Source organism: Pituophis catenifer, unplaced genomic scaffold (genome assembly GCF_029215685.1).
Source record: "Pituophis catenifer annectens isolate HBS135680 unplaced genomic scaffold, rPitCat1.0.hap2 SCAF_13, whole genome shotgun sequence".
Lineage (NCBI taxonomy): Eukaryota > Metazoa > Chordata > Lepidosauria > Squamata > Colubridae > Pituophis > Pituophis catenifer.
The window spans coordinates 14,312,718-14,324,950 of record NW_027256893.1 but is presented as its reverse complement, the minus strand read 5'-3'; the positions used below and the strand labels follow the sequence as shown (position 1 = coordinate 14,324,950).

General features: G+C 40.1%; 1 protein-coding gene across 1 annotated transcript in view; it reads right to left on the bottom strand.

Annotated features, from left to right (window-relative positions):
* Window positions 1-10,419, bottom strand: part of CDH5 (cadherin 5) — a 34,718-nt gene extending 24,299 nt beyond the window's left edge. Inside the window, exon 1 of the mRNA XM_070952699.1 lies at window positions 10,347-10,419. The gene's annotated coding sequence lies outside the window, so the exon portion shown is untranslated. The remainder of the gene's footprint in view (window positions 1-10,346) is intronic.
* Between the last annotated feature and the right edge of the window lie 1,814 nt (window positions 10,420-12,233).

The following is a 12,233-nucleotide window of genomic DNA, read 5'->3' as shown; positions in this document are numbered from 1 at the left end:
GGATTTCATCCCTGGCATTTTCGGAGTCGCAAATCAGCAGGTTCAAAATTAACGACTGCATTATTTTTCCTGCAAGCTAAACTGACATTTAGGATATGGGCTACCTCAATCCTTTGGGAAAGCAGGCAAATGATATAAACAACAACAGTAATAATGGAATGGTCCCCACCCAAATCACGGGATAGAAACTGTTTATACCCAACTTGATCTACAGTATTATCTCTGTTTGAATTAATTTTCCAATATTTTTTTAAAAAGTGGTCATATATTCATTCTCAAAGATGGAGGCTTTTTCTTCATGGCCCTGTCTCCAAAGAATCTTGGGAATTATACCTGGACAGCAATTCCACCCAAAATTTCTGCTAATTTGCAGAATCACAATTCCCAAGGAAAAGTTAATACATTTTAAAAAGAATCCGGAATCCTCCGTATCTCTGGGGGGAGCTCATTCCAGATCGTTGGTGCCCCCACAGAGAAGGCTCTCCCCCTAGGGGCCGACAGCCGACATTGTTTGGCCGACGGCACCTGGAGGAGCCCCTCTCTGTGGGAGCGTACTGGTCGGTGGGAGGCTGTTGATGGTAGTAGGCGGTCCCGTAAGTAACCAGGTCCTAAGCCATGGAGTGCTTTAAAGGTGGTAACCAGAACCTTGAAGCGCACCTGGAAGACCACCGGGAGCCAGTGCAGCTCGCGCAGGAGAGGTGTTACATGGGAGCTCCATGTTGCTCCCATAACCACCCGCGCGGCCGCACTCTGTGCCAGTTGGAGCCTCCGGGTGCACCTCAAGGGGAGCCCCATGTAGAGAGCATTACAATAGTCCAGACGAGAGGTGACGAGGGCATGAGTGACTGTGCAAAATAATTGCTCTGGAGGAGTGAATATGCTCAAAATATGCAGTTTTTATGGTTTGTAATAATTGCGGGCAACTTGTTAGCTTGTTCCTGAGATCAAATGATTTTGCATCTCGACCGACTCTGAGGTTACTTTGGCCAAAAGAGCCTCTGTATACCACAAATTGCATTTCAGCTAGAAAATAAAGTTTGCAATTGCTATAGAAAAATAATTAAAACAAAAAGCAGCACTAGGAATGATGGATAGAAGTTGCTGGGAAATAAACGTTGATTGATCTTTGAGAATATCTTCTAACACAGCTTTCCCCAGCTTGATGCCTTCAACGACTTCCACTGACTCCAAAAGATGCCACCACCAGGTGATCAAAGTCCTGCCTGTTTTTAACATGTGTTGTATACATTGCACACAAATAAAAAAAAGCAGAGCTCTATTCTCCATGTCACACCCAAAATTTCAAAGCCTGTGACTGTCACTGCTGATGCTATTGTCCTCCAAATAACATTGGTCTTCAAATTCTATACTTTCCAGCCAATATGGCTGACTATGGAGATTGGGAATTCTTGTCTTTGAAGTCCTACACATCTGGAGAACATCATATTGGGAAAGACTGTTCTAATATTGCAAATATCAGATTTACTATCTCAGGAAATAGTGATTTCTCCTTCCTTTGACCTATATTAACAAGGGATGGATCCAGTCCATTGCCCTGGCCCCATCACATACATCCAATATTTGAGGGGCTGCCACAGAGAGGAGGGGATCAAGCTATTCTCCAAGGCACCCAAAGGCCAGACAAGGAATAATGGATGGAAACTGAACAAGGAGAGGTTCAACCTCGAAATAAGGAGGAATTTCCTGACCATGAGAACAATCAACCAGTGGAACAGAAGTTGCCTTCAGAAGTTGTGGGAGCTTCATCCCTGGAGGCTTTCAAGAAGAGACTGGACTGCCATTTGTCAGAAATGGTGTAGGGTCTCCTGCTTGGGCAGGGGGTTGGACTAGATGACCTACAAGGTCCCTTCCAACTCTGTAAATCTGTAAAGTGTATCTTGGAACAGATACCTTCAAAAATAACTTTCCACTCATTTGTGTAGTCCTTCGATTGTTGTTTCTCAACCTTATCCCGTTTAAGATGTTTGTCCTTCAACTCCAAGAATTCCTGAACCAACAGGTTTGCTGGGGAATTCTTTGGAGTTGAAGTCCACACATCTAAACTTGCTAAGGTTAACATTGCCGTAGATCAAGGGTGTCAAACTTGCTTTCATTGAGGGCTACATCAGGGTTGTGTCTGACCTCAGGGTGCCAGGGCCAGCTCAACGTCACTCATGTTGGAGGCACCTTTGGTGGCCCAGTGCTCTGCCAGTGAAAACGGGCTCCCAAGCTTCATTTTCGGCTGCAATGGCCTTCTGTAACCTCTGCCAGCACAAATGGAGCTGCCACGAATGGCAGAGGTACCTTTGTTATCTCCAGGGCGGCCCTGTGGGCCACATCTAAGCACCCTACGGGCCAGATCTGGCCCTCAGGCCTTGAGTTTGACACCCCTGCCAAAAACCTGCTGTCAACAGTTTGCCAGACCTGCTCCTTGGCTGACATCCTGAGCTACTAGCTTTATATAATTGTATGTAATGCAATTATATAAAACTAAATAATTACACTGAAGAACTGGTCCCTGTGTTTGGAACTGCTGTTCTTGAATTGCGAAGAGGAATAGTTTAGTTGTTCCTACTGTTCTATCTCCAAATGGTCATAATGGATGAAAGGTTAGTTGGAACTGAAGAATCCTCAGTGCAACATTTATTCTGTTTCTCCTCATTCTTGAATTCTACCTTGTTTTCCTGAATAGACTGATGATTGCTTAATCATACCCTCGCTATGAGTCTGGACTTGGAGAACAAGTGGGCCCACACTTGAAATAAAATAAGCCATGCTTCTGGACTTTAATGAAGAGTCTCTGGTTTTGTCACCCTTTCAGTGGTGTTCTTGTTTAGATGACAACATGGCTTAAGAAGTTCGTTGAATGTGGTCAGCAGTTGTACGATGTTCTGAAGAAAATAGAAACATCAGTCATGCATTTGCGCTCCAACTGCTTCCCAGACGTGCCAAGATTCCTTCAGAGGAAATGGGGTGGGACCTGGATTCTGAATTCCAGGGCTGCTGATGTGAGTTGCAGTTTAAAGAAAGCTTCGCAGCATTCAAGATTTCCGTGGCATGTGTTGCTTAGAGATTAAAGGAAGGAGAAGAGAATGACCACATGGCTGACTTCCTCCAGATGGCAAAAGCTTGACTAGAGCAAATGACTCCTAAGGATATCAAGGGAAATCTTTAGACACCCCCTTCTTCCTACTGCAGGAGAGAAATGATGCAGTCATGAGATCTGGGCAAAGACCTGAATTTCTACCAGAGCTTCAGGTTTCCTACAATTCCAAGAAACTGAACTGGGCAGAGATAGAAATAGTTCCCAGAAGGTTTCCCCCACCCAACCCAAGTACATTTAAAAACACAAAGGAAAGTCTTTAGAATTCTATTTTGGAAAAGTTGATTATTAAACAATAATGGAATAGATTGCATTGTTTATGATGTTTCTATGAAAAAAACTGAAAATCGTGTAATAAAATCTGTAAGAAATTAAATCAATGCCCATTTTTTTCTCCCTGAGCTGACAATAAGACTTGAGTAAAGGATCATACATTCCAAAACGCCTTAAGAACCCAAATGTAATTAGAATCCATTTTGTTTACATTTCAATTGAATGAACATTTAAAATATACAATTACTCTCCAGTCAGATACTGAATGCTTTTAAGTGCGTTACTGAATGCTGAATGCATTCCTGCATCACTGAATGCATTACTGAATACTTTTAAGTGCATTAAAAAGTGCTTTTAAGTGCATTTAAAGTGCATTTTTAAGTGCATTAAGTGCACTTTGCTAAGTAAATAAAGAGAAAGACTCAGAGGCCACAGGAATCCATGGCTCTCAATTTGCCCATCTCTGATATAAATTTTAGGCTTATTGGTTAGAATATCTTCTGCTGGGGAATAATTTGGCTTCTTTCCTGCTCTCCAATTTAATGGAGTTGGAATCTCCATTAAAAGCAGGAATCTATAATGATTAGATATAATAGGCACAATAGGAATATTTGAATTTTTTGTTATTGCATTATTTAATGCTAATATGCTAAATCTTTTGTTGTTAGCACATGGTTCTCTTAAATACTTTCTACCTTAAAGCTTTTCAAAGTTTAACATTTTCTTTCTTTCTTTCTTTCTTTCTTTCTTTCTTTCTTTCTTTCTTTCTTTCTTTCTTTCTTCCTTCCTTCCTTCCTTCCTTCCTTCCTTCCTTCCTTCCTTCCTTCCTTCCTCTTTCTCTCTTTCTCTTGTTTTTCCCTTCCTTGTTCTTCCCTGCCTTCTGAAAGTTTGATAGAAAAGGAATCTGAGAAATGGTGACCATTAATTGGATGCCCAGCTTTTCAAAGTACTAAAACTTCATTCCTTCACCCCCTTTTGCAAGATGGGAATTCCCTTGTAAGGTTCAAAATGGCAAGGTTTTAAAAATACGTAGAAAATCCATCATAGCAACACATCCTACCTACTCCCTTACATAGAAGAATAAATGATAACGGTTGAGGCCAGAGCTCTAAAAACATGCACAGCTATGGAGAAACTGTTAATTAGCTGGAGTCCTGTGGAAATTCTAGTTTCTACCTTTGTTGAGTTTGCTAATTCAGTTAGTTTTAGCCTTGGTTACATTTTTGTGGCTTGGTGTGCTATGAGAACCCAACTGGCTTAATTCATTTATCTTTCCCTGTATTATGAAACCATCACTGTTATTACTCAATCACCCTCCCGTGATGGATTAATGCCAGTTCGGGGTGGTATGAGAATGCAAAACTTCTGAGCCATGGTACAATTTCAGTCCGTTCACTCTTGTCTAATTTGTAAGCATACACTTAGCGGTCAGGAGGCCTATTTAATAGGTGTGAGAAATCAAAACCCAAGTTGGTGGTTGTATCGATACTACAGTAGTGGCCAAAATTGTGGAAACCTTTTGGGAAACGTGTATTTTCTAAAACTAGCTAATAACACTCCTTTTTTTGGGGGAGTAGTACCATAAAATTATATATTAATGGAAAAATAATTTAACCAAGAATGTAATGCAATAACTTTTATGAAGGATTTGCTATTAGAAGAACAGTTACAGCATAAAGAAGAAAAGTGAAACACGTAGAAAAAAACGAGATATACAAAAATGATCACCGTGTCAGTTAATACTTAGTTGGGTAACCTTTAGCATGAATCACGGCCTTACAACATCTTCCCATGGAATGAACCAAGTCTTTTAGTTCTTCAGCTGTAATAATGTGAAACCAAGATGGAATGATGGCTTCTATTAACTGGGTTTTATTGCTGGGTCGCTTCTGACTAACAAGTGTCTTTAGTCGGCTCCATAGATTTTCAATTGGGTTAAGGTCTGGGCTATTCCCAGGCCATTCCAGCAGTGGAATAGGATTATCTTGAAACTCCCAAAAAGAAAAAAAAAAGTGGTGTCATTAGCCATCAAACCTCAAAAATACACTTTTCCCAAAAGGTTTCCATAATTTTGACCACTACGGTAAGCCTGTGGAGACATATTCCAAAGGTGCTTTTCCAAAAGGCAATTGGACTTCCTTGGTTTTTTTCCCCCTTGGCAACGTTTAGCTTCTCATCCAAGAAGCTTCTTTTCAAGGAAAAAAGGAAATCCAGTTGCGTTTTTGGAAAAGCACCTTTGGGACAACCATGACCTGGATGATTGAGAATCTCCATCAGCATTGTGCAGCCACAGTTTGAACGTGTCTGGACTAAGAAAGTTGGTTTGGTTTCTTTTGACTTCGTAGACATTGCAGTTCTTTCTTTTTTTTTTTTTTAAAATTGAATTTAACCTGTTTCCTATTTAGCTTGATCTACACTCTTGTGATCCTGTTTCTCATGACAATTGAGACTGGCCTCCGTAATGCCGTTGGGAGGAGCTCAGAGGGTGCCCAAACAGGATGCTTTCCCCAGCATAGGCAAACAGGAAGGCACGTGCTGCCCAAAACCTGCACTTTTCAGAATTTTGTGCTGAAGTCTGCAATTCACAAAACCCTTGCAAAAAATGTACTATTGGAGGGAGAAAAAAAAAAAAGCCTGCCCAAAGGGCTCACACTAAATTGTGAAAAGCTGAGACACAGGAGGGCTGGGAGTCATTGCTGGGAAACTGGAAAATGCATTTCCCTTCTTTTAGGCATATGTGGCACCTCTCCAACTACCCTAAACCAGAACTGAAATAAAATCCTGATGAACTCTGGCCGTAGTTTGAAGGGACCGTCTTTTGCCTTTCCATAAAAAGGGGAAAGGAAACAAAAATTGCTTGAAGGGTGTGGCTTTGGAGGATTTCTGCCACAGGCTCCATTTATAATGTGGAGCACAACATTTTGTCTTCATGGAATGCAGAATATTCAATCACTTTCTGACTAGTGTATCATTCTCTCCCTCTCTCTCTGTACTAGAATCTGCCCATTTTATACACACTTCATTTTTCATTCTCCTGCCTGTGTAGGTCCTTTACAGCTCATTTATACAATCCTGTGAACTTAGCCAAAAAAAGAAGAGGCGTAGAAAAATGTGTGGAAAATTATATGCATTTTCTTGACAGCCATTCTGGTAATGGATCTATTTTTCTGTGCACCTTTGCAAGCAAACCCCATTGGTGGCAAGCTATTTTCCTTTAAAATAAGGGGTGTGCATTCTACTCTTACTTGTATGGGGAGTCCTTGCTTAATGACTATTCACAATTAGAATGGACTCCAAAAAATGTAGTTACATCCCATCCTCAAAGTTACAACTGCTGCACTTAATGATTGTGACCAGTTATGATCAAAACTCCAAGCCAGTGGTGGGATTCAACCGGTTCAGGCCGGTTCGGGTAAACTGGTTGTTAAATTACTGGCTGGCCACGCCCCTTCCTGGAGTCCCCCTGAGGCCCATTTTGGCTCTCAGGAGGCTGCAGAGAGGCCTACTAGGCCCAAAACGGGGGCAGGGGGTAAACCCCCCCCACGATCCATTTTTGCTCCCAGGGGGGTGCAGGAGGCCGAGTGCTGCCTGTCACATCCCCTGGCCACGTCCACCATGGCCACACCCACCCATCCAGTCATTAGGGCAGAGAACCGGTTGTTAAATTATTTGAATCCCACCACTGCTCCAAGCCCAATTGTTGATTTGTGACCCATGCTGCTAAACCAAACAGCTGGGCTTGCAAGTTCATTCTAGCTCTTCTATAATCTTCTGGAGCGGATAATGTAGTCAATCTGTATAAAGGTTGTGATGGGACGATTTTTTTCTCAGTCCCTCACAGATTCATTTCAGGTCTGCTTAGATCCTGCTTAAGCTTAGCCAGGGTGCTTTCTCCTGTGCCTTCTGATAGTGTTGGGGCTCAAAAAGGAAGGGGCGTTGCCTCCTACAGATTGGTTTTTCATTCAGTTATGATATTTGTGTGTGGGGGGAAAAAGAATAAACAAACAACTTGGCAACTTTAATTTTCCTAAAACCTTTCTCACCTCAGTGTCCAGGGATCCGCTCCAGAGAGAACTGCTTTGAGAAGAATCTACAGCTACAAGCCAACATCCTTCCCTTTGTTCTCAGAGAAGAAAGCTAGCAAGGGTATTGCATTTGTTAACTTAAGCAATTTATGCCTTTTTTTTTCTTCATTTGGGGGAGAGAAGCTAGAGAAGAGCCCCCCCCCCTCTTTTCAAACCAATATCTGATGTTCTTACAATTCGGCAAAGGCAATCAATCACAGAGGGCTTCTAAAGGTGAAAGGACTATACAAATCCATATATATATATATGTATATCCTGTTTTCCATTACAATAACTTGCTTCAACAAAAGCAGGATATGAGAACAGGTTATCCAGTTTGGCAAATCCCCCCAAAGCTGTTAATTGTTTAGGTGAATTTCCCCTGAGTCCGACTTTTATTTTATCTGCTGCAGCTTAACCAGATGTGGAGGAAAATAAAGCTCCTGGACCTTTAATCATTTCATTGAAGAGGGCCTTTCAATATTGATGCCTGTTTTAGATTTATATTTTCTTCTTCCCCAAACAACAATAATCTCAGGTTAGCCTGTGAGAGAGAAAGTAACCAGGCTAAAGTTAGCTTCAACGGATGATGGTATGCATCAGTCTCACACTTCCTGGGTTTAGCCCTATATCTGAGCAGGTGGAGTCAAGCTATTTTTTTTACAAACCTGTGTATTTTGTCCACAGTTCATTAAAAATGACGCATGATAACAATCAAGGTCTTGGCAGTTATTTTAGAATCCTCAAAAAGTATTTATCATCATTTCCATGAACCGTAAACTGATAATTCAAGATGGATTTGCATAACAGACTAGACTAAAATGTCATTAAGTAATTTGTGTTTTGTCTACTGAACAAAGGCAACCGAGCTGAGGCAAACCAAATGAAACATACAGCAAATAAATAAAACAAAATAAGAAGGATTGGCAATACGGTGCTACAATATGAAGTCTACTGTGTTTTCCCCAAAATAAGACTGGGTTTATATTAATTTTTGCGCCAAAAGATGCATTATGACTTATTTTCCCATTAGGTCTTATTTGGGGGGAAATATAGTACTAAATGCCTCCGTCTGCTGACGATCTTAACTGGGGCTTATTTTTGGGGTAGGGCTTATATTACGAGCATCCTGAAAAAACATGCTAGGCCTTATTTTCCGGTTGGGTCTTATTTTCGGGGAAACAGGGTACAACATGAAGTCATTTTTCCTTTTCTTTTCATCTTCCTTCTCTTCTCATAATAGACTATCATGGTCAGGCAACATTTGGAATGGCTTCACCCATTTCATCAAACTTTCCTTCCTGAATAAGCGATACTTCACAAACACATATATTCATTCATCATGATTTACTCCCAAATGTTAATACCATATCTAGACATGGCATGTAACCAAAGACAAATAAAGCACATTACAGTTTAGTGTTGTCTAAATCAGATTGTAGTGTTTCTTTTTTTACCTCATGAAAAGATTGGAGTGGAAGGAGACAAGAAAGAGGGAAAAAGTCTGAAAATGAGGAGCAGTTGATTTGGAAGGTACAACTTTTTGACGATTATTTTTCACTTACCAGAAAGCTTTCTGAGATGAGTGGCAATTCACAAAAGTCCCAAAGGTGCTTTTTCAAAAGGCAACTGGACTTTCTTTGAAGTTCAGTTGGTTTTTGGGAAAAAAAAACACCTCTGGGAAAACCATGACCTGGATGACTGAGAATCTCCATAGACGTTTAACTCAGAAAAGGTTATGTCTTTTAATAAAATGTGTTAGGCAGAAAATACGTTATCAAATTCCTGATTTTTTTTTTTGGTTAAGCAAGATCAGTTGCAGTAAAGAAATGTGTATGACACATAAACTGAAGAATAGTTCTTGCAAATCTCATATGTAGAGTTCAAATATGGAAAACGGATTATTCTTCTCATAAGAACAAGGAATAGCTTTCGTGAATTGCTGAGTACAAATTATTCTCCCATTCAGAAATGCTTAGACATTGGCAGATGGCAAAGACATCATGACAATTCTTTGGTGGTTTTTAAGAATATAATCCAAATCCATAATCTTATAGAACCAATAAATGCACTTTTTGCTCATTGACTAAAATACCCAGCTCAGCTCACAGAATCACATGAATTAAAAATAACAGAATTCTAGAGCTGGCTTAGAACTGAATTGAATTTCCAGTTTAGTGAAGGAATCCCGATCAAAGCATTCTAAGAGAATGGCTAACTACTTTAAAAATATAAGGCTTTGTAAGTTTTTTGTAACACAAAGAGCCAGCATGGCCTTCCACAGGTGGATTGCCATCCTGAGATGGCTGTTGAGAGATTTTTTTTCCAATTTTCTACAATTTCCCCTCCATAAATGGGAATATTGAGCGGAGAAAAGTAAGGGAAGAAATATACATGGTACTGTGTAAGGCAAGTGTTATTACTACCCTCCCTATGCCACATATTTTGGAGATAACAACAACAACAAAAAAATCAAAATCCACTCCTAATATTCATCCTGTGTGAAGTTGGTTTATTTCTAGAAAACAAAGCATCCGTTTTCATGAAAATATGAAAACCTGAGAAAACCTAAGAGGTTTTCCTAAATTTTTATTTGAATTTTTTGAATGCAACAGTTTGGGTTTTCACGTAACAACTAGCCCTCAAATTTCTTATCTTAAACCACAAAATCTTCTATTATCTCCCTACTGTTTTTCAATTGAAAAATCTCCAGTGACAGTTAAGGTGGCACTGATAAGGTAACTTGATCCCAAGTAAAATATCCAGAAAGTTGGTGGCAACAGGCCTACAAAATATCCTTAAGGAGAGACTCTGGGTCACCTAACACTGGCAAACAAGCAACACAGCTGTCAATTACGGGATTTTTAAAAAAATCTAAAAATAATCTCAAATCTTGTGTTTCTTACCTGGCTTCCTCTTTAATCGCAATTCGAAAAGATTCTGGTGATTGCAATCTTCTCTAAGCACCCTCTAGATGAAGTCATGGGGGGGAGTGTATTGGATAAAGTAAAATCAGTTATTTGACTGCATGAAGCAAGTCAGGGAGTGATCAGCTTCCTTGTGTTGCCAATGGGTCTACAGCTGGGAGATCAGCCCTTCCCCTCTGTTGAGTCTGTACATCCTGTTATTGTTCTGATATTATTAATGTTACAAAGAGAAGAGTGGAGGAAGGAGATAACGCTTGGGGTCATTCCCTTAATCACCTTCCCAACAAGTAAGAGGTAGAGAACAGGATGGCAGGACTCGTTGCCTTTTGTTAACAAAAACACAACTCAAGCCAGAGGCTGAGAATGGGGATTGTGAAAACTTAGAAAGAGTGGAATGCAACTTTTTTTGGGGTGTGTGTGTGTGTATTTTTGTGTTTTCTTGGCTGAGAAATCTTATGGACTTCTTTAAGACTTTGCACCAAGTCCCTTATCTTTTCCCATAATTCCTTAGTTTCTGTTTCTTACAAATTAAACATACTAAACTGGTTCTTTGCACTAGTCTTATGCAGAGGTCTTCAAACTTGGCAGCTTTAAGGCTTGTGGACTTCAACTCCCAGCATAGCTGGCTGGAGAATTCTGGGAGTTGAAGTCCACAAGTCTTCAAGCTGCCAAGTTTGAAGACCTCTGGTCTTATGTTTTTAATCTGGAGCCTTAATACAAGGGGCAGGTGCTACTATTGAGAAGATGCATTCCTGGGGTCCTGATGGATGATGATGTGACCTTACCAGGAGCAAAAATCCACCGTGATTAATTTCAAGGTTATAGAAGCCACTATGGTTTTAAAAGCATATATTGTATCTTGTAAATTCTTGATTCTCACAATTATATTTTAAAAATGTATTTAAATTGGTTTTCTTAATTTTCTTTGAGTGCATTTTATAGAAGCATGGGATTAAATATTTAAAATAAATACTAAAAATACCCCTGTAACATTTTTTTTTTACTTTTATTACTGATATACTATGTTTGTGGTTACCCTTTTTAAAATGTAGGTTTTATGTTTTCTGGCAATTGTGGTGAAGGGAAAACTCCAGACTCTTTGAGAGTAAGCCACATCAGCAAGAAATACTGAATTTGCAGACTCAGTGCTTGCTGAGGATAAAGGCTAGTTGGCTGAAGGAGAAGATGCTTGAGGTCAACAAAGAGGAATCTAGAAAGAAGGCATCTGCTGAGTTATCTTTTGTTTGTACAAACAAATCTTTTCCCTTTTATGCTGCTTGGCTTTGATGGAACTTATTGTCCAAGCAGAGAAGAAAGCTGAATGATCAAGCTGTAAAGTCAGAGGCTATCTAAGGAAACAGCTGCCTAACAACCCTCAGCTGAAGCTAGAAGATTTTCAAGACTGTTGGTGGGAGAGCAGGAGAGCAAGCTTCAAACTGCTGCTACCTACTTATCCCAAAAGGTGCTTCTGGGAACTGGGTATGTCTAATTTAATGAAATGAAGGACTAGGGGAGACATGATAGCCATGTTCCAATATCTCAGAGGCTGCCACAAAGAAGAGGGAGTTAAACTATTATCCAAAGCACCTGAGGGCAGGACAAGAAGCAATGGGTGGAAACTCATCAAAGAGAGAAGCAACCTAGAACTAAGGTGAAATTTCCTGACAATGAGAACAATTAATCAGTGGAACAACTTGCCTCCAGAAATTGTGAATGCTCCAACACTGGAGGTTTTTACGAAGAGATTGGATAACCATTTGTCTGAAGTGGTGTAGGGTTTCCTGCCTAAGTAGGAGGTTGGACTAGAAGACCTCCAAGGTCCCTTCCAACTTTGTTATTCTATTCTATTCTATTCTATTCTATTCT